The sequence below is a fragment of the Thamnophis sirtalis genome, unplaced genomic scaffold (assembly GCF_051295495.1).
Source record: "Thamnophis sirtalis isolate CommonGarterSnake01/CBP01778 unplaced genomic scaffold, rThaSir2_p1.2 scaffold_3, whole genome shotgun sequence".
Lineage (NCBI taxonomy): Eukaryota > Metazoa > Chordata > Lepidosauria > Squamata > Natricidae > Thamnophis > Thamnophis sirtalis.
In genome coordinates, this window is record NW_028261383.1 from 113,092,891 (window position 1) to 113,116,579 (window position 23,689).

Here is a 23,689-nt window from a genome sequence, read left to right on the forward strand (position 1 = left end):
TTAAAGTAGTTCAGTCTGAAATCATTTAGAGCCAGGCTGATAAACAACAGCATTTTGTCTTTTTCCTAGAAATGGACCATCTGCCACTGGTGAGGGGGATGGCTTTTGTTTTGTTTTGACTTGTGAGATGTATTTCCTTCCAACGACTTCCAACTCTTCCAAAAAAATAATAATACTTTTGAAACAATAACAACATAAACTGGCTGTTTTATTCTGAACTATGTTTTTTAAAGACAGTCTGTATATGTCATACAACAATTCACAGTATATGGATCCCTGTGTGTGCCCTAGTTATATTTCTCCACTAATATCGAAAGGTAAAAATGGCAATTGCACAAAACTTCACTGTGCAACTAAAAAGGTTCCAAAATACCAGCTTCCAAAGTTAGGGGGAATCAGAATTTAGGATTGAAATAGTAAAATACTTAAAAACAGCAAGAGCTATTTTGAGCAAGTATAGCAAGAATCACTTGTAGTTTATTTATCTGTGAGCTTATATGTCACCAGCTCTGGGTAATTTGCCTTCTCTTCCCTTGCCCATCACACACACACACACACACACAAATTATACAATTAGTAGCAAATAAATAAATACATCTGTAAACTATGTTCCCGGTAGCTTGTTCCATATTAAAAAAGCAGAACTTGCCGTTGATGTTAGAAATACCCCTAGCAGCATCTGCAAAAGTATTCCACCAAGCAAATACTTTCTTTCTGCTATCTGACCAGTCCCTGGGCTAAGATGAAAAGACAAATGGTAATCTCAGTTCCTGCCTTGCTTGCTTCTCAGTAGTCTTGACAGCTTTCCTTCTGGTCTGGGATTGCTGTGCAAGCAAGTCATTAGGGATGGTTTCTGTATTACTATAATGGCATATTGGTTCCTTCTAGAAGCAGTGTGTTGCCTTGAGAAAGAGTGCTCAGCATATCTCTAAAACTTATGATTTAACAATATAAAGTATGCAATTGTGGTGATGGTTTGAATGCAGTCCTACAAGCAAACTCTGCCTACAGTCAGTAGTTTGATCCTGACCGGCTCAAGATTGACTCAACCTTCCATCCTTCCCAGATCGATAAAAGGAGGACCCAGATTGTTGGGGGCTATCTGCTTACATTGTACACCACTCAGAGAGTGCTGTAAAACACTATGGAGCAGTATATAAATCTAAGTGCTATTGCTATTCAAGTTTTCCATTTTTTTTTATCAGGGAGGGTGATGAAGAAAAAGGAGGAAGGGAAAGGAGTATTTACCATGTGGAAACTGCTTTTAGGCAGCTGTGAAACATGACAGAAACTTTTCAAGTTAGGTCTGACTAATAGAATAGATAACCTGATGTTCCCCACAGTGTTTTTGAAGAAAATGCCAGGAGGTATGGGATCACCTGTCTCTGCTGTGCTAGACACTGAGATGGTTTCAGTTTATTTCCAGGGCTTTTCCAGGGATAGCTGAAACAAAGAAGCAAGGAAACTATTGTTGAGCACCCATTGAAATGTATTCAAAGCCATCAAGTTAGTGGAAGCCAAAATAATAATAGTTTCAATCACTAGGTTGAGAATTTGAAAAACTCTTAGACGATAAAGTCCAACGTTTAAATATAGAAAATTCTTTTCCTTCGCTCTAGGAACCCATTGTTGAATGAGGATATATTGGGTTAAGATAATAAAAGGACTGGAAGACTGCCCACAATTGTGGCTTTTGGCACTATAGAAACATATTTGAAATAAATCTCTAAATCAACTATGTTCCAATTCCAGTTTCCAGGGACATCCTATAACATTTCCCTATCTACAGGGTATGTATTTGTACGTAAGACTGTTTCTTAAACTTTTTGCTCTTGAGATCTCTTCCCACTTTCAAAACTTATGGAGGACCCCAAAAGAGCTTTTTGTATAGGATAAATTTGTCAATATTTACCCTGTTAAAAATGAAAAATGTTGCCCTTGTAAAATATTGATTGAATCATGCAAGAATAACAGTATTAAAGCTATTAGATATTAACATAAAATATTTTTCCTGAAAAAAGTCCTATTTTTTTAAAAAAGAAATAGAAATAAGAGGAAGAATGACATTCTTTTGACATTTTCAATATCCATCCAATAATTTTGATTTCACAGACCTGTTACGAGTGTCTTAAGGCAGTGGTCTCCAACCTTGGCAACTTTAAGACCTGTGGACTTCAACTCCCAGAGTTCCTCAGCCAGCAGGCTGGGAAGTTGAAGTCCACAGGTCTTAAAGTTGCCAAGGTTGGAGACCACTGTCTTAAGAGACCTCCCCGGGGTCCTTGGATCATGTTTTAAGAAAGACTGGAAACATCTAGGGAGACACCAACTGTCTAATTTCCACAGTGCCATTAAATTGTATCAATCTAAATTTTAGTATATACAGTACTTGGAACCAAACTAGATATGATGGTTTGCCATGAGCTGCTTCTTCTTAAATTAACTTAATTCAAAGCACAGATGGACCATGTATCGCTCACCCATTGCCTATGCAGCCCTCAGTGGCTAGCAGCTGATTCGGTGGGCTGAGGTGTAAAGTGCTGACATGTTTTTCTCCCAGAGGGGAGCATGTATTCCTGACAAGGTGCCAGGAAGAGTTGCTTGCAAGTGAGAGGGGATGAAGTCTTTCCTCTACAGGTAAATGTGTGTATAATAGTCTGAGTGTGCGAGGACGCATATGTATTCAGAGCTCCCAACAAAGAGTCCCAAAGCAACTATGGAAATATTATACCTGATTTTAAGAAAAGTAGGAGCTTTGATCATTTCCTCTTTAAAGAAAACCTATTTGGCAATCAAGAACAGAAGAATTAGCTCTTTCTCTCTCTTGTGTATCTGTTCAGATTTAGAAATTATTCTTTGTTTAAAAAAATAATAATAATAATAAACCCCACAGATCTTTGGAACAAAGAAATGCAACTTCATGTCATGTCTAGCTTCATCTTTACAACATGGAAGTCCCAGTTTGCAAAATGACACATTATTATTAGAGGAAAAAAATAATAACAACACCCACTTTGCTTACATCCTATTGGGCATCTTAATGAGCTATTTGTATTCAGTGAACGAATCTTGGAATAGTTTCCATAATTTCCTGGAAATATTGTGCAATGTGTTTTTCTCATGAAAAAGCGAACAGCATGTGTAGGACTACAGTAATATTAAAAAGGGGAGGAGGAAGAGAATGCAGCAACTAGAAAATAATACAAAAAATAATAATGGGGACCCTTTATAGCCCCGATCTAATTCTGACTTCTGTTCTCATCTGAAATCTGTACAAGAATATGTAGTTTATTCCCATTTTCGTCGAAATGCAGATATCTTACTGGAGCTCAGCTGAACTTTGTGGTACCATTAAAAATTTTTTCCAGCAGATGTAGATTTCCATTTCTATCAGCTATATAGATGATATAGATGGGTGGAAGTTTTGGCAATGAACTCCAGTTTGCTATCAAAAAGAAATAGAAGAATCAAGGACAACAATTTTATCATAGAGTTCAACACCCTGTGAACCATGCAGATGAAAGCTGAAGGGAGCTTATTTTAATTAGACAATGAAAGTAGAGGCGATTGGAGATATCTAAAAAAATGTGTAAATCTAAATGTCTTTCTCATTCACGATAGATATACTCTAGGTATGATGATGGAAAATTGTGTAAAATTTCTTTAAAAGTGCCCAGATAAGAATGGTGGAAGATGGAAGCCGCGGCTAAGGTAGTTAGCCCTCTCATCATCTTGCAGATGCTGATTCCAAACTGTAGACTGACCGAATCGGGCTATGATTGATGGAACTGGAATTTCTGGTTATGCCGCTTTGCCACTACGCAGTTCCATAGATAGGAGGCATGTCAGGAATAGAAATAAGTCTAGAGGGACCATAGATGGACACAGTAAGCTTACTGTTCGGATATGCATGCAGTCACGACATTGAATTGTCAAAGACGACAAATCTGTGCATTTCAGTTTTGCTCTTGGCTGGCTGACAAAATGTCATAATGGATTCTTGGGTGATGCAGAATCTCTGGAGTACTGGTTTACCCAGAAGACCCACATCAGAGGAATTTGGAAATCATAAAAAGACAGAAGTCTGGCTGTTCGCTTCATGATATGTGAGCCTTGTGATACAAATAATAACGAGTATTGAAGATTACAGTATGATGGCTTAAGGAAACAGAAAACGGGGTGATTAAGGTTGCACTGTATCGTTTACCCTTGGTTTAACGTAAACCTGGATTGCCCAGCTATTGATTGCCCATCTAACAATTAGGTTTTGGACTGCTGGTTATTGTTTTGGGTATTAATTCAATGACATTGAAAGAGGAGTAGGAACCTGGATTGTGCTAACCCAGCGCTTGTGAACAGCAACTCACTGAACATTTGAATCCTATCTCCTTACGGAAGGCTAGAAGACCGGAATCCAGATTAAGATCAACGCACTGGGTGGATAAAGGGTTACACCTTGGCTGTTGCTCTAAGCTGTGTGAGGATAATTTATCAGCCGGCAAAAGCATTGGCTTCTATTGATCTGTGCGTGGCCCTGTGCAAATAGAGTCAGAGGGAGTGAGAATTAGTCCCAGCATGATGGTGACATTACTGTTTCTATTACAGAGCAGGCCTGCTTCGGCTTAAAGCCATGCTGTGTTAGGCGGTGAACAAATGCAGAACACAAAATAGCCTCTGCCCCAGAGTTCCCCCAGCCCAGGTTATCAGGGATAGGAAGTTTGGGAAGAGGGTCCAAGACTGGAGAGAGCCACATTCTGGATTGGAGAGAAATAGGCCCATTCAGTAGCCTCTTTATCTGCCTGCCTGCTTGCCTGCCTGTCTTCCCAGAATCTCTTTTACACTCAAAACTTTCAGGGATGGCTTTTAGTTATTTTTAAGCACGTATCCCTTTTTTCCCCCTGCCTGTCTCATTTTTCAGGATCCCCTCTGCTTGATTTCTTCTGACCTCACCCAATCTTTATTTTTTTCCTGACCCAGTTGCTGCCTACCATGACAGGGAGAATATGAGAGACAGACCAGAGGGCAGACAGGCAGACACTCAGGTTCAGAGGCTCAACCATCAAGTGCATCAGGAGTGAAAGAGAGGTTGCATCCAGTTAGAACAAAAGCTCTGCCTTCTGCACTCTGCAGCCAGAGCATCCCACTCACCTGTGGTCCAGCTTTCCTCCCAGTGCTTTTGCTCTTCCTATGGCAGCAGGGGCTGGACTGCTATAGACAGCGGATGCTGGTCCTTGAGGGAAAAATAGGCAGAAATGGGAGAGCAGGAAGGAGGAGAAAAAGGAGAAGGAAAGAGAATAGCAATAGCACTTAGACTTATATACCGCTTCATAGTTCTTTTACAGCTCTCTCTAAGCCGTTTGCAGAATCAGCATATTGCCCTCCCCCCCCCTGACAATCTGGGTCCTTATTTTACCCACCTCAGAAGGATGGAAGGCTGAGGCAACCTTGAGCCTGGTGAGATCTGAACTGCCGAACTGCAGCTAGCAGTCAGCTGAAATAACCTGCAGTACTGCACTCTAACCACTGCGCCACCTCGGATCTATGAGAAGATATGATTATCATAAGAAGGCAGAATTGGGTCTCATGTAGGAAATCTTTGGAGGTGGAAAAAGTTGCTGTATCACAAGTTGTTACTTAATTATTCTGAGGTCTCATATCACTGAAAGAATGAGGAGAAATTCATATTGTTATTGGATCAAATTGGTTTCACATAAGATTGTCTCTAATCTTATGTGTTGTTTCTCTCAAACGCAGTGTTTCTCAACCTTGGCAACTTGAAGATGTCCGGACGTCAACTCCCAAAATTCCCCAGCCAGCGAATACATCTTCAAGTTGCCAAGGTTGAGAAACACTGCTCTAACGGTTAGTATTTGTTCCTTGGCTGGAAACTTTATTCAAGGAACAAGTGAAAACAGAAAACTCAAGATTTTTGCAGTGACTGTTCAGTACTGAGATTAAAAACATGAAGAGCCCTCTAAAGATCAAACAAGTGTCTGTATTCATCCATCAAGGGCAAAGCACACTCAGTATCCAACATCGGTTGGTTTCTGGGATATCCTGAACTCCCAATTTAGGGAGACAGAATGGTAATCAAATAAGAGGAGATCTAGAGATTTTTTTTAAAAAAATGATTAAGGGGTTTTAGGGGATTAAATAGGGGTGATTAAAAGAGCTCAACATATTCAGAGCAAAGGGAGGAAGTACACAGGAAACAGCCTGATGCATTCATGAGGCAAATGTAAATAGTAAATAAAGGTAAACAGGGATTTTCCCTTTTTGGAGCACAAAGTTGAGGAAGAAGAAGAGGGTCAGCATAATCGGAAAACATAAATGAAGGAAAACAAGGAAGAAAGTGCTGTTGAACTACAAATGTTATTCTTTCTCCTGGTAAGGTTGAGGAAAGAACTTTTTGCCATCATTACAGATAGCCTCAACTTACAACCATTTGTTTAGCAACAGTTTGAAAATAGGATGGCATTGAAAAATAGTGATTTATGACTGGTCCTTGAATTTCCAAGAATTACAGCGCCCCCAACTGGCATGAATTTATGATGGTTGCAGTGTCCCTGGGTCACATTGATTGGTATTTGTGACCTTCCCTGCCGAACTCTAACAAGCAGAGTCCACGAGGGAAGCCATTTTCTCTTAATAACCATGATGATTTGCTTAATGACCACGACAAAAAGGCATTAAAATTGAGCACAATCATGTGATGACACGTTTAGTGACTGCATCACTTAGCAACAGAGGTTTTGGTCTGAATTGTGGCCATAAGTCAGGAACTATCTGTACCCATTTTCATAACTTCTGTGTTTTGGGGAGTCAAAGCCCATATATGTTAAAGCTGTGGAAGTTGAGAAACAGTAGATTAATCATGCTGGCCTGGGGAATTCTGAAGTTGAAGTCCATCTATTTGAAAGGTTTGCCAAGGCTGAGAAACTCTTAATTTGTTTTAATATGAAACAATGTATATTCTCGGTAGCCTTCACTTAGGATGCTCTGGTGAATGTTCTGCCCACTTCTGCCAAGGATCCTTTTTATCCTTTCTGACACTTGTAAATGAGCTGATAAAGAAGACTCAAGCAGCACTTCAGTTGCTTTTTCAATCTGAATAAAAAAGTGATGGTTTGTGTTTTGTTATGCAAACCAGAATAAGACCCTGATTTCATAACTTTAGAGAAAATGGGAAACAAGTGGAAATTTCTACCCCCATATGGAAGGGCTGCCTATGAGGAACGAGTGTAATAAGCAAATCTGAAAATTGGTGATTCAATCAGGCCATTTGGATTGATGCTCAGAAGTAAGCCATGCTAGGGAGTTCTGGAGGGGAGTACTGTACATTTTGGTGTTTCCAGGATGAGGAAAATTCATATTAACAGATTAACAAAGTTGGAAGGGACCTTGCAGGTCATCTAGTCCAACCCTCTGCCCATGCATGATTTGCTCCAGGTTCTATTGTTTAGAATAACTGCCATTTGAATGAAACAGATCTGTTCTCTGTGATACATACCATATTAGCCTCATGGTATTTTATTTCTGCAAACAGAAAAAATATTGTGGTTACAAATTGTTTTAATGCTTTAACAGCCCAATAATTCTTTAGTAGTCATTTTACAAGGTTGAAGTTACCAACCTCTTTTTGTGTTAAATATTAAACCTCCAGGCCAATTGGATAAACAGCCTATGTGTGCATGAAGAAAAGAAGTCATTTTTCAAGATGAGTTCAGTGAATAGTTTTGGAGTAGGGGCCAGATGGGATCCGTTTAGACTGGAGCAGTGTTTCTCAACCCTCTGTGGACTTCAACTCCCAGATTTCCCCAATTAGCATGGCTGGCTAGGAAATTCTGGGAACTGAAGTCCACACAGCTTAAAATTCCTGAGGTTGAGAAACATGGGTCTAGAGCAGGGGTCAGCAATCTGTGGCTCTGGAGCCGCATGTGGCTCTTTCATCCCTCTGCTGCGGCTCCCTGTTGCTCAAAATATGTGTCACAACCACCAATGTGCGACCCCTGCTGGTACATGATTTATAGACCAAACATGGTTAAATCCAAGGAAAAAAAGGTTTCAGAAGAAAACAGAATGTTTAATTCAACTACATATGATAGTTTCGTGGCCACTCAGGAAGTAGTCAGGCATAGGAAGAGTTTTGTGGCTCCTGGTGGTTTCTTTTCTGTGAAACAGGTCCAAATGGCTCTTTGAGTGTTTAAGTTTGCCAACCCTTGGTCTAGAGTGCCTTTGCTCTTGAATGCAAAGCTGGAGATTCATAAGATTTATTGCTTGCTCCAGGAAAGCTGCAGTGGCTGCAAGGCTGCCCAGGATGATGGGTAAAGAGAGAGGGAAAAACTGAGATTGTTTGGGAAGCCAATAAGCTTGTTGTCACGTTCCAGCGTTCACATTGAATACAAACAGAGAGTCAGTTTGTTTGGTGAAAAACTTTATCTCTATCTAATATTACGTGATAACCAGCACTGAATGACAATGATACAAAGGTAAGCAAATCCAAGTCAGTTCTAATCAAATTAACACCATCACTCAGCAGAAGAATTACGGCAACGTAGGCAGTTGCACCTGAGTAGAAGAATTACTTCTGAGGAGGCAGTTGCACCCAAGTAGAAGAGTTACTCTGCAGAGTAGTGAGGGGAGTCTTGCAGAGCTACATGCAGCTATAGGCTCTGCCGACATCAGAAAGTCAACATCAATGTGGTCACATTGGTGGAATGTAAGCATGGCCAAGCAGGCATGGCGATGGACAGGCTCCCCCCTGAATGGCAGCCCGAGGGCTGACACTCGTCTGTCATAAGAAATTCAAGTATGCCAAAGTTTCCCAGCATCAAAATTGTGCTAGTATTGCTGTACAACTCATGTTAAGAGATAAATTACCAAGTGCTACAGATCAAACACAACATGGGTCATGTCTATATGCTGGAATGAAACATTCCACACACAATATGGTATATATAAATGTTCTGTATCTTCTGTTTGCACAGTTTCCACAAAATAAAATAACTGAGATATTTAGGTAAAAGGATATTGCATTTTCCACTTTTATAGATGCAATTAACTGGAGGAGGGAGGGGTCTGGCTGCTTGGTGACCGTGCATAAGATTCAACTATCTTCTCCTATAAAGCAGGCTTGGAAACTAAATTGTTTGTTTATTAAAGTACTAAAATGAATTCAAATCATTACATTAAAAGAATACAATCATTAATCTAACTCAGAACATTAAAACCATTAAGGGAGTTACAATCATCCATAATAACCTTTTAAAAAAACCTGTGTATAGTGAGGTTTAATATTAGTTTTATATATTGCACTGAGCTATGATTGGTAATTAGGCAAGTCTAGGTTCATACCACATGCTAAGATAAAATTAAATAAGTCACATAAATCTCTCAGTCTGATGAAAGGAAATAGTAATAACCTATTGATAAAGTAATTTACTAGGAAGCAGACATTTAAGAATAAGGCCTTGAGGCAAAGAAGACATTTACTTTGGGAATGTGTGTTTTCCTGACAAATTTGAAAGCTGAAGTGGCTTTTCCTTGTGTTTTGGGGGAGGAAGAAGTGGAAGGTGTGGGACAAACTCTCGCAAATGATCAGTTCACAGATAATCTTTCTGTGATTTCTTTTATCCAGGATCTCACTGAGATGACCAAATATATTTCTTATTATTATATACTGAATGTTTATGCCTCCCATCTCACGATTCATATCAGCAGTGTATGGGAAGCTGTATGAACTTGCTTTCCTGAATCTTTTTTTTAAAACAGCACCACAGAACTGTGGTGGCCCAGTGATTAGAATGCAGTATTGCAGGCTGGCTCTGCCCACATCCAGGAGTTCGATCCTGCCTGGCTTAAGGTTGACTCAGTCAGTCATCCTTCTGAGGTTGGCAAAATGAGGATCCAGATTATTGGGGGCAATATGCTGACATAGTAAACCAATCAGAGATGCAATAAAGTGCTTTAGAGAGGTATCAGAGGAGGTATTCAATAGGTTCTGACCAGTTCTGGAGAACCGGTAGCGGAAATTTTGAGTAGTTCAGAGAACCGGTAAATACCACCTCTGACTGGCCCCACCATCTATTCTCTGCCTTCCGAGTCTCAGCTGATCAGGAGGGAATAGGGATTTTGCAGTAACCTTCCCCTGGAGTGGGGTGGGATGGGAATGGAGATTTTACAGTATCCTTCCCCTGCCACTCCCATCAAGCCACACCACACCCATCAAGCCACGCCCACAGAACCGGTAGTAAAAAAATTGAATCCCACCACTGAGCGGTATATAACTTAAAATGCTGCTGCTATTTAATCTTTTTGCTCCTTTCAACACTTAAAACTTCAAATGCGCTAGCCTGAGTAAAACTGACTTGTAATTTTTCTTTACATTTGGCTTTGAAGAGGAAGATTAAACCCAACCAAGATATTACATTGTAGCTACTTGTGTGACACCCACCTCCAGCAAGATCTGCAATTTTACAAGCCTTAATGGAAAAGGATGGGAGAATTCAGAATCACTCACAAAATGTCACTACTCCATTCATCAAGGGGAAGCAGTGTGCAAGGTTTCATAATGCTGGGGCTTCCCAGAGCCTATAATGTATTCTATTTCCACCTGACCATGCTAAGCCACAGCAATACATCACAAACCGCAGTTGTCTAGTTCCATGCTAAGCTACAAACTCTTAGGTATTTGGATTCACATAACACACTGGTTCCCAAACTTGTCAACTTTAAGACTTGTGGACTTCAACTCCCAGAATTCTCCAGCCAGCAGAATTCTGGGAGTTGAAGTCCACAAGTCTTAAAGTTGCCAAGTTTGGGAACCACTGACATAACACATGGGCGCTTCTGACTGACAACATCCTTCTTGGCTGACTATGACCACTCAGCTCTGTGCTAAATATTCTTATCTAGTAGGTAGTTGTGTCCCTTGTACCACCCACAACCAAAACCTCCGTAGTTGCCCTTCAGTTCATATGGCCTCTTGTCCTCACGTCTCATCAACCAGCTCCCTGTAATTGTGTTGTTTTTTTCCTCCAATAATTTTGAAAAGGCCCTGGTTTCTATGGTGAGCAGAAAGGTGAACCGGATGGGCTGCAGAAATAGTTATGTATAGCACCAAGGATACCCAGCATCTTTTCTTCTATTTAACCAGTAAGTCTTACTCCTACTTTTCAACTACAGACCATAGAAGGTAGAGAGATCCTCACTCCAATGCCAGTTCTCTGTTCACAAGGCTTTTGTTTGAACTTATAAAATAACAGTGGTCCTGCTTATAAAAGCACAGGATACACTGCAGGGAAAGGAGTTTAATGACAGAAGTTGCCAGGGCACTTCTGTATTTAGAAGTGGAATCTAGTCCTCTTGACAGCCAATAAATCCACTGGTGCTGGTCTCTGTTAGCACTGCTGGACTCTCTTATTTGCACCTCCTTTGGGGTTATTGTAAAAGCTCTTACTTAGCCAAGCTTGGCAGAATTGGGAGGGAAGAGTTCTTTTAGACAACTTTTAAAGAAGCTCTGTTAGGAATGTATCTTTTGCATTAGCACAAACCAGAGGCATGTAAGGCAGTTATTTCAGAAATCAGATATAATAATTAGGATATTGATATAATGCCCATAGGTTTGGCTTTAAAACAAGTACAGCTTGTCAGCTAAGCTACAGTAATAGGTCATCTTTTGAGCCATCAAACTCCTATACTTTTATGTGTTGCTTTCTATGTGTAGAGACATTTTCTGTTCAGAATTACTGGCTTCAATATATGCCGTTCCTTGGTTTTTACATGTATTTTATTACTGTTGTAACCTTGTGGGGTTTTTAAAGCTACAAAGCAGTATACTTTAAATATATAAAATTAATATATAAATTATATATACATATACATTCATACATAAATTAATAAAGGCAAGTAGTCCCCTACCAAGTTACCAAGCTGTAGTATTTCAGATTATCAATTTGGAATAGTGGTTCATTTCTGGTATAGAATCCGAATCTTTTCTTGCTAGGCAGTGGTTTATTTTCAAGAGTATAGCTTTTCCTTGTGACTAAAATAGCAAAATAACATAGCAGTTATATTGCTGGGCTAATGGTTTCATGGATAGCTATTTGGAGTGTTGAATGTTGTTTCTCAACTCTGACTAAAGCTACAGAACAATTTTAATGTGTTACACACAAGCATGCATCCTGCCTTTCATAAGGCATCTCCTCTCTCCAAACAATGACTAGGACAGGGATGGCTAACCTTTTTGTCCTCGCGTGCCGAAGGCGCGCATGTGTGCATGATAGTGGGCACGTGCATGCCCACACCCATAATACAATGCATGAGCGATACCCCCCTGTGTCCCCCCGCACATGAACGTGTAACCCTCTGTGCCCCATTTTGGGCCTAGCCGGTCTCCCTGAAGCCTCCTGGGACCAAAAATGGAGTACAGGGGGGTGCACCATACCCCCCCACACACACACTCCCTCCCCTCGTGCCTGCATACACTATTACAGGAGTTATGTCTGTCTTGTATGCAGCTTTATTCCTCTCTAGCATTCAACTCCATTGTTCAGGGATGCATTTCCTGCCTCTCTAGGATGTACCTCTATCTGCTCCTGTGATGCACTCCTATTCCTGTTGGATGTATATAGTTATATTCTCGATATACAACTACAACTGCAACTACAAGGAGGAGAGCCTTCTCAGTAGTAGCTCCGACCCTTTGGAACGATCTCCCCGTGGAGATTCGTACTCTCACCACCGTCCAGGCCTTCCGCATAGCCCTTAAGACCTGGCTAGCCCGTCAGGCCTGGGGACAAAGATAATTGCCCCTCCCGAATGATGAATGAATGTTGCTCATTATTTTACTTTATGTTTGTCTACGTTATTGTTTGTATTTCCCTCCCCTGATTTTATGTAAGCCGCCCTGAGTCCCCTCAGGGAAAAGGGCGGCCTATAAATGTTAATAAATCTACAAATCTACAAATCTCAATGACTTGTATAGTTTTTTAACTGCATTTTGATTAAACAACATGCACTGCAAAGACCCAAAAATCAGCTGGCTGGTGGGAGATGTGTACACATGTGAACGCAGATGAGGCAATGGCTCGTGTGCCAGCAGAGAAGCCTCCGCGTGCCACCTGTGGCACGTGTGCCATAGGTTTGCCATCATGGGACTAGGAGAAGACCTAGTTTAGCTTCTTCATGGCAGTTTCAGTGTAGATCTCTTCTTTACACATTGCATACTCATCAGTTCATGCTTTGTTTGTCAATATCATTCTCCACATCCCCAAATTAAGAATAGATCTACTTTAGACCGAATATTTGCTGTATGACCAGATTGGGGTAAATGATCTATCAAATGACCAGGTGGTGAGTTAATTTGCAGAAGGCTTGCGTGCTCCAGTCAAATAAACTAAAGAGGCACCAGCTTGAAAGTGTACAACATTTAACGAGAGGTGTAAAAAGATGTCCTTCCTGCGTGAATCTGATTTCTGATTCTGGGAGTTCAGAATCCATCCGCTTTAGCCATGGGTCTGGCAAGGAAGTGAAGGTCAATGTTAACAAAATTCCCATTCCAGGAACCTTTTGCTGTCTGGGAAATAAAGGAGTTGCAAAAGCACACATGTAGGAGGCAGTGGCTCAGTGACTAAAACACTGAGCTTGTCGATCAGAAAGGTTGGCAGTTCAGCAGTTTGAATGCCTAATGGAGGGAGCTCCCATTACTTGTCCCAGCTTCTTCCAATCTAGCAGTTCGAAAGCAAGTAAAAATGCAAGTACAAAAATAGGAACCACTTTTGGTGGGAAGATAACAGCATTCTGCACGCCTTTGGCATTTAGTAATGTTGGCCACATGACCATGGAGACATCTTTGAACAGCGCTGGCTCTTCAGCTTTGAAACAGAGATGAGCGCTGCCCCCTAGAGTCGGGAACGACTAGCACATGTGTGCGAGGGGAACTTTTACCTTTACCTTAAAAGCACACATCTTCCTGGGATGATCCTCACATGCTGTTGCATTTTTTTCATGATTTAGATGGATATGAATCTACTTTATTCTAGGTCAACTGTTTGTCCCGTAGTTGGATGCTGACAATACCAACAAAGGGATTACGGTTTGAACCCATCCCGAGAACATGCAGTTTAAATGAGCTAAAGGGGAAGAGCTGCTTACGAGCACCTAGAAATAAAACCCACTCATTGAAAGTGAAGGGCAAAAGCTGTGTTGTCTTTGCTTCCACTCCAGTGTTCAACCACTGGATCATGCGGCACCTGCTCAGCACGCAACGACAAATGGCTTTTTGCTCCCCCTGCATAATCATCTCTTCTGGGCCTACATCTGGCTGCTGTCTCACCCTGGTGTACATTGCAGAGATATGTACATCGCTGCCCTCTTGGGGGTAATGCAATAATTTGGCAGTTTTAGATGTAATTAGGCAGTTTCTTAAGAAGCCGCGTCTTTTCCCAAGAGAGTGCAAGCAAGAGAGCAGCCTTGTGGAGAGTTGATAAATCCATAATTAGGGAAGGGTTTTGAAAGTGTCTTTAATGCACACTGCCCTGGCTGGGGAAGTGTATTCCTGGTCCTGTTTCAGAAAGCCCAGAATCACTAAACGGAAGCATCCCAGGACAAAGACTTGAGGCCCAGCAGAGGAACAACTTTCTCTCAGCTCCGGGAAAGGGCAGGCAGGGGGACAATTTCCCGCCTGCTTGTTAAATCTCTAGCTTAAGCTGGGACAGTTTGAGTCAGTTTGTCTGGCAGAGCAGGAAATTAACATGAAAGACTCTGCAGGGATAATCTCTCCCATCATTAAGAGCTGACACAATTGGTCAAGAGCCAGGCACTGCAAAGAAAGAGGGAAGGAGGTGAGGTTGGAGCAAGGATGCTTTCTGCACCATCCCTGCACACCAGCCTGGCATTAAGGCTGCTTGGTGGGATGAGTCTTTTCCTCGCTGAATGCATATAGAAACCACAACAGTTCCCTGAAGCACTTTGTAAATTTTTGACATTATTGTGACCAGTCACTTATTCTTTGGGACAAGCATTAACCCCACCTGGTGCCTGATAATAAAAATCTGAATATTGAATATTGGCAGTTTGGGACAGCTATGCCCTTGGAAAAATTAATAGCAGGGACTTTGGTCAGTGGTGTATGTATTCAATTAGCTCATGTGATCGTCGTCAGTCAAAGACACATTACACTGCAGAGATACATGACATTTAGCTGTGATTAAACTTCTGACATAAGTTAATACCCCATTATTGATCTTATTAGAGTAAAAAAGATTGGGTATAGAGCTTCAGTGGAACAAGTATTCTGTGTCAAGATGTAAATTCAGAATATTTAGCAGGGTTGGGTGAAGGAATTTGGGGTGCCCTGCACAAATGCATTTAATAACAAAGCAGCATCTGTTGAATAAGTCAGGCCTATTACATGTTTTCTTTTGTGTGGCAGAGCCTTCTTTGAAGGTAAATTGTTCTTCGCATTAACTGTAGGTAATGTAGGTTTTGGAGGAACATCTGTTTAAGATAAAGGCCCTCCTGCGTCAACCTGAGCTGCTTGTATTTTCAGCCATAAGGAAGCAATTTGTCATTGGCTTTTTCTAGGTTCTTATTTTGTTTCTCAGACTATATTATAGTCTTGAGATTTCCTGATGGTTTCCTACCCAAGGTACTAATCAAGTCCAATATGGCTGAGCTTTTGTAAAGATCAGTCAAGTTTGGATACCCAAAATCTGAATAGTCACCATGCTAGCACACAGAAGGTGCCAATGGAAGTGATTTTTTGCCTCAGCTCTCAGCGTCCTGCTCAGAACACAGTGTTCCCTGGCTGTGATGTATACGGTCCTATTTTACCCCATCTCCTACTACCCTATTCTGTAAGAAAATTTACAACTGCTCGCTCATGTTGTGTCCTCAGCTTCTATGGGGAATCACTGTCTCTGTGCCAGGGAACCAGGCACTGAAGCCAAGACTTGGACATCTGTATCTTCTCATTCCCTTGTGCTGTAGCTGTCAGCCTTCTCCTTCACGTTAGTGAACCGGGGAGAGTTACAGTGCTCAGGAACAAACACTCTTTCCCACAGGGATTACACTACCTTTCCGCCACAGTAGGAAGAACTAGTAGGAAGAACACCGTAGGAGGAATAGCAGAAGGCTTAGGATGCGAGAGAAACTGAAAACAGCAGTTTAACGCTAGTTATTTTTGTAGACTTCATTGAAAATGTTGAGTGATTTATTATGCTTCGCTCCAACAAAGCGTCTCCTTTTTCATATGCAGAACTCACATTCCGAATGAATGTAAAAAAGCTTGGGGGCCTGTGGATCTTCTTTATAGGACCCACAAGTCCTGAGAACTCCTAGCTTGAGATGTCTCTTTTATTGTTAAGAGTTTCCTAGAATCAGCTTCCAAGGTCTTTCTTCAAAGCACACTTTATTACTCTTCCAGGTCAGGGAATGCAAACCGATTCCCATACAAGGCAATGGAAAGAGGTGTAGGTTTTTTTTGACAGTGTCCCATTACTGAGTGGACATTCCTTTGGTCATACTCTGTAAGGGGATTCTGTTCTGAACTGTAGCACAGGAGGTGGCCAAGGAGAAGAAAGAGCCATTGTGTTTAATTCAGTTAAGACCTCCGGTAGAGCTAAACTGCGATTGAGTAGTAGTTGGTGCAGCATCTGTCTACCAGCAGGGGGGATTAAAGCCCAGGAGCGAGTTATTGTTTTTCTGTGTTAGAGATACTTAATCCCATGTTTACACCCTCCTTTGAGTGAGCAAGGGCTATGGGTGAGCCCTACATTGATCAAATCTTCTATATAAATGATGCTTTGGATGAGAACCCCTGGGCCCACTCCTATTTTCTAATAGTCTGTTAAATTTCAGGTGTTGGTGCATTGAGAAAAGTAACCGCATGTTCTTCCGATGGTTATTGGGTCTGCATTAACCAAGCTTTACTCAGCATCTCTCTAAAACTCAAGAGAGCACAGATAAAGCCTTCTAGAGGTCCATTGTCTTAGAACTTGAAAAGTCCATTAATCAAAGTTCTGCCTCACTTATAATCACTGCACTTTATGAAAGGGAATCTTTATCTGCCAATGATGATGCAAATATGTGGCATAGTGATTAAGGTGATGGGAAACCTTATGCATGGGAACTTCCTGGGTGATATGCTGTGGGTTTTTTTAAATTGTTGTCTTCAATACATTATACTGGTGTGGTGTAGGTGTAGGATCACAACTTACTTTCAAGTATTTCTCCTTCAACTTCAACTATTTCAGAAGGAGCTCAGTATTCTCCAAGTTATCATGCAGTAACCTCTACATTCCAATGCCCAACAAAACTGTTTTATTCCATTGAATTGTCTGTATGTGCCTTTTTCTTAGTGGGATATAAAATTTGTGTGTACCATTGAGGAAAGAAGAATGGTTAGCACTGTGACTAGAAAAGGTATTTTGGGGGAAAAAAGAATATTAGAGAAGAGAAAAGAGATGACGGTGCAGAGAGCTGTGTAGTGGAAAAAATGGAAAAAGGAAGATTGATGGAGATACAAAGAAATCTGTTCTACAGCAGAGAGAACAGAGAGTGCAATTCATTGTTTCATGAGTGGACAGAGACACCCTCCCCTCAGCCTCCATATGCCCTCAGCATCCTATCTGAAGGTTTCAGGGACTCTCACAGATATTAATGATGCCCGGAAGGCTTCAGAGAGACAGAAAAATCATACCACCTATTCTGTGAACTGTTTCCACTTCCATTCATTGAACTGTACCATTGGTTTGCATTAGCAGTGATTCTAGAATAGAATGGGGGAAGTCGAAGGAAAACTCAGTGTTCATAAGTTATCTAGAATCAAGGTAAGCTATGAGATTTGTGTAAAAATTCTGATCATTCAGGATGGAAGGATCCTAGACCATTGAATGGTTAGCACCGTGACTAGAAAATTTAATTCCAAATTTCTAAACATTTCCAAAGGGATGGACAATTGTATGTTATGTGAGGCTTGGTAAATACAAAATGGACAAAAAATAAAATCCCTACATAAAATGGCATCTGGGCTATCTTTAGAAGATTGGGAGGAAAAGAAAATCTTTCACTTATTGCATCAATGAAAAAAATAACATCAAAATAGTTCAATGGTTAAGGCACAAGTCTAAAGATCAGGAAACTGTGAGTCCCATCTCAGGTTTGAAAGCAAACTGGATGATAACATCCACAATGTCATGTTCAAACAACAAGTTGGTCAATCACTTCCTATTGATTGGGTAAATTACTCGTTGATTTAAAAAACATGGACCCTGCACTTGAGGGAAAAATGCCAAGAAGAAAAAAATGAGAAACTGCAAGAAAAGAAATCAAAAAGGAAAATAAAATGTTGCCATATGTTCAATAAATCTGAGTTGCCACTGTACTGAAATGTGGAGAAAAAAGATCCAGAGGTAATGGTTCTTACCAGATTTGCAGATGACACTGAGCTAGGGAGATTGCTAATTCCTTAAACACATATCAAAATGACCTTGAGAAGTTCAACCGTTGGGCCAAATCCAGCTGTAGGAAGTTTAAGGTTCTAATCAACCAGTATTTGAACATGAGCAATCCATAGGATGCAGTAACTAAAAAAGCTAATGTGATATCAAGCTGCATCTAAAAAAACACCTTCATATCTGGATCAGAGGAAATAGTTGTTTGACTATATACTGACTGGGTTGGAGTGCATTTTGAGTACAATGCTGAGTTCTGGGCATTGCACTTTAGAAAGGATGTGATGTTGGAGATTGGAAGGAGAGATAAAGAGTATGATAAAGAGTCTGGAAAGTAAGGTCAAGAGAAACAATAAAAGAAGCTGGAATGTTTGGGTTGCAAAAGACAAAATGATGCAATATGATAATAATCTTCAGATATTCATACAGATTCCACATCCCAAAAGTGGGAGGCCCCTTCTCTATTGAAACCAAGAGGAAGACAAAGATTATTGGGTTAAAATTAAAAGAAAAAAGATTCACAATTAATTTTATGCGAAATTTCCCAACAGAAAAAGCTGGAAAGTAATGGGACAGTTTGCTTATTACAGCAGTAGAGTCCTCTTACTGGAGGATTTCAAATGGAGGCTGAATAACCACTTGGTAGAGAAATCTGAATTGATTCCTGTACTGTATGTTATCTAGCCAGGAGCTTAACTAGAGACTTACAGTGTCTTCTAAATCATATGTAATTTTACAATGAAGAAATATTTTCCTGATGATGGCTAAAAGTCCTCAGTTAACTAGTGAAAGTAACTTTAGAGAAAATAAGACTGGGAACAGAATTTATATGGTATGAAGAAAACAGAACATTTTTTCTCACACCTCAACATAGTAAATTTTGGGACTCACCAATAAATCTAATTGATTGGAGATTCCTGCCACATAATTAGGTTGTGCAGTTACTAACCCAAGATGCGTTAATTGCCACTTGTTTTAAGTAGATTTAAAAGAAGATTAGACATGGTTCCTGAGGGATAATAACTTAGTGAAGCCTGCATGTATATAAAAAGTATATCTCTTGTCTACCAGATGTGATGATGGAGGCCTTTCTTTCTTATACTATTGCTTCCTGGAGTTATTTGGCTTCTCATAATGTAAAGTGGGATGCTGGATTTTAGATTAAAGATTTTAAATTAATCCAAGAAGTATTTTCAGATAGAACTGAAAGATGGAGATGAAGAGGGGGAAGAGAAAGGGAAAAAAGGTAGGTAGAAGTTAGTTTGTGGAAGATATGACTTCTTACAAGATTTTGTAATATTGCCAGTGGACTAATAGACTATATTTCCTTTCCCCCCCGACTTGTGCTGATGAGTTATTGTCTTCAGCGTTTAATTTAACCAAGGTAGGGGTGTGTTTTGGATAGTATAATTATATTCTAATTATCAAGTAGCATGGGTATTAATTGTACTTTAAGCTACGGTATTTCTTCATTTCAAAAATGGGGGAGACAAGGGGGAATGCATCATCAAAAATGAGGAGCATGTGTATTTACATAAACTGTAAATTTTTAGATTTTTGAATGAATTATTGTAACTTGAGTTAGGAGGACTAATACTAGACATAACTCACTATGCTCTCCATGTACTAAAGGTTTGCTCTATATTTTTATGATTATCTTTAAAGCAGATTTGAACTGGAAGCCTCTTTTAAAGAGGAGTTGCTATTGTAAAATAGGACAAAAAGATACCCTGTCACATCTGAATCAATAGCATTATAAAACGATCTAGTATTTAATTCTTGACTGGGGTGTCCACTGATTCTTTCTTGGCTGTGTATTTAGAAGTCAAGTTAGGTGGACAATATTTTTGTAGCCAAGCTTTTGGGGGAGGAGAGGTATGATATGTCATGCATATCAGGACTACATTTTCCAGGTTTCCCTCTCTTCTGGGAAAAGGTAAGCAGGATTTTCTTTCATTCTTCTAAATATTTAGAGCTAGCTTTAGGATAATTTTCACATTGATTTTCCACTATTGTCTGATAAGCATCAGCTGTACAATTAGACATTCCAGGACCTTTTTGAAAGGATATGTACAGGTGCCTTTGCTTTAAATTTCAGCTTTTCTAATTAGAAAAAGAATACAACATTGTTTCCTACACTGGAATCTTTCAGTTTTAATAATCTTATGTCTTAGCCTTAATGGAAGGAAGCTAGCTTTGCCCCAGTCTCCTAGCTCCATAAGGAGGGAAATGGATGGCACAAAAAATTCTTCTTTAGAACAATGGGGAAAGAAAGCCACAGCATTTATTAATATTTTCCCTTTGTTAAAGATAAACCCAATTTTAAGAATGTTCTGGCTAAAGTTTGAGGTCCCTTACATCCCTGAGAAGAATGTCATCTTTGAAAGGGCAAAGAATTTAAAAGCATGGGGAAATGTTGAAGAATTTGTTAGAGCATTAACAAATAGTCTAAATCTGCATCTATTATTTTAAAAAGAGGAGCACCTTAGAGATGGATGCTTGGAATTCTAGACAAAAGTCTTTCTGCAATATTTCAGCTAAGGCAGGACTTAATTCTTCACAAAGCCATAGAGATGGCAAGGCTCTGCGAATTGATCAGAGTCTAAGGACAATAAGAGAAGGTTTTGAAGCAGATAACCCACTTTCCATAAATATTGCAGGAACTATTTTCAGAATTCATTCATAATTCTACAAAAGTTCAGAAAAACATTCGAAAAACAGAAAAGCATTCGGAAGCAACAAAGCACACTCCCTTAGGTAACATGTTTAGGTTTCAAAAGATTCATTATATTATGAACCACTTCCTACTTAAGGGAGAACATGTTTTCCAAAAAATCATATCCATATCTTGGGCCTCATATATTCAGATAATGGCCACTACAGTAGAAGAGAGACAAATTTTAATTTCACAAAGATATATTCTCACTATGGCGTACATTTAAGAATTTGTTGGGCAGCTAGTTTGAAAATACAGTCATAACCTTAGATAGCTGCCTGAATTGTGAAGCAGTTCCAAAACTGCTAAAATTGGGGGAAATAGAAGGGGCTGAAGGGATGACCCTTTGAATATTTTGTTCTAAATGTGAAACCATGGAGCATACAAACACCCTCTGGAATACATTGTTCCATTCTTTGTAACGTGAAAATGATTCTAGAAAAAAAAAGAAAAATTAATGCCTTGCGAACAAAATGGCAGGGTATGTTTTGTAAAATATTTAAATATTGCATAATTAAGAAAAACACGATGCCTGTGTTGTACCGTATATGCATATGTCTAGCTCTTGAATTTTAAAGTTGCATTTTAAAAGCATATATTCCCATTAATAGAAGTTGTACTCTCACAAGTGGCAGAAGACAATGTATTTTCCAGGCTGTATGTCCCAGGTGGCTTCTAGAAAATGCTGTTGACAATCAGAGGGCTAAATCGACTACCTTTATCGCACCCTTTGAGAGAGAGTCTGTTTTTAACTTTCCCATCATAATACATACTCCCAAAGTTTTTCAGGAAAAAAAAATGAAGCGGCTATGGAAATACAAAAGGAATCATTGACTTCATAGACAGTATTTTAATTTTTGCACACAAAAGCAAAACCATTACAAAAAGTCGAACCTTCGATTTGATTAGGATCCCTGAATCCATGCTGGTTGAACAAAGGGAAATGTGTTTCTGACCAAATGGACAGGATTACATTCTACACAACATGGCACAAAGCCAAGGAAGGTAAATGTCATTGGAAAATGAAAAGCAGTTGCACCGTTTAGAAACAGTGAAGTGCTTTGTTGCAAAAAGCCAAAGTAGTTCTGTTGGCTGCAAAAGAGAATGTTCTATTTAAAAAAATCCTCACTAGCCAATACTTTTATTAGATGAATTCAAAGTTGCAGACAATGCAAACATAAAGAAAGCTCACACAATATTCTTTAGCTGTTGACTGACCTAATATCATCTCATTGAGACATCATCTCAATGTAGCACATTAAGTTGCATCTATTTGCATTTATTTGTTTCTATTATTTATGAAATCTATTATCCTAATTTTGAGAATTGGATGATGCCACTGTCTTTACAAAGATAAAGATGATTTCCTAATTTTAAAGAATTTATGCTATCGAGAAATGTGCAATGGTCCATGCTGATGTAAGGAATCAGTTATGTTGGGATCCTACACTTTATCTACTTCATTATAGATCCCACGTGTAATCTGCTTCAGAAATCTTAACAAAGGTAAAAAAAAACTCTAGTCGTAAAAGAATGTCTTTTTAATATTTGGGCATGCAAATTGTTTTAAAGATGCCTGAACATATATTGATTAAAGGAAAAGATGTTGATCAAGTGGTTATTAAGATATGATTATTTCTACTAAGAATGATATTCTTTCCAATGATTGACTATGTTCCATAAAAGTATTGATTATGAAAGTTACTGTGTCTGCTCCACAGGATAAGTGGAGAAAAAATTAGGGGGTAGGAAAAGTCATATGTTTCTTAACTGGGGATGTTTCATTAGATACAATCTCTCACCAAGATAGCTTTAAGCCACCTTACATGAAGTTTCCCTAAATAGGTGCAAGCCAGATACTTTGAAATTAGAGCTCACAAAATCCTCCACTGAGATTTGGCTGCAGGTTTTCAAAGTGGAGCTGAGTATGAGGCCATGGAGGGGGTCTTCCAGGAAATATTCAACCGGAAAATATTTGTATGCAAACCAAACAAATATGGTCAGGGTGTGTTAAAATGTTTTGATATCTTAAAAAATAATCAAAAATAACCTGTTTGAAATATGTTTAAGGGGCATTAAATAAATATAACATATTTTACTATAACTTTTAATTAAAACCTATAATTAAAAATTTAGTATAATATGTAATGATTCTTGATGAATTGTTACAAAAATAAATGTAATTTCTTGTACTGTGTTATTTAGAAATCAGTAATCTGCATTTTTTACATAATTGCCTAAAAAAACAAAACCCTGAAGCCATCCTGCTTGCATAATACATATTTCTTTTCATGGTCATTATAGCTCAGCCCACACCTCCAAACTGACTCTGAATGGAACACCACAAGGACAAAATCAAAAATAATTCACTAAAATCATCAAGGAGCAAAGTAAATTAAACACTTGCTAGAAAACTCAGCAAGGTAGAGACCATTTATATCTCTTTGGGGGTGGTCAGGTTAGGGGAGAGTGTAGCATTGCATAGGATAATAGTGCCAGTGAGGAGGCCTGTGCCATTCCC

At 39.5% G+C, this 23,689-nt stretch overlaps 1 protein-coding gene across 3 annotated transcripts in view; it reads left to right on the plus strand.

Moving 5' to 3' along the window:
* The window catches only part of ADGRL1 (adhesion G protein-coupled receptor L1), a 141,535-nt gene that overhangs the window by 46,127 nt on the left and 71,719 nt on the right, over positions 1-23,689 (plus strand). The gene's annotated exons all lie outside the window — the stretch shown is intronic.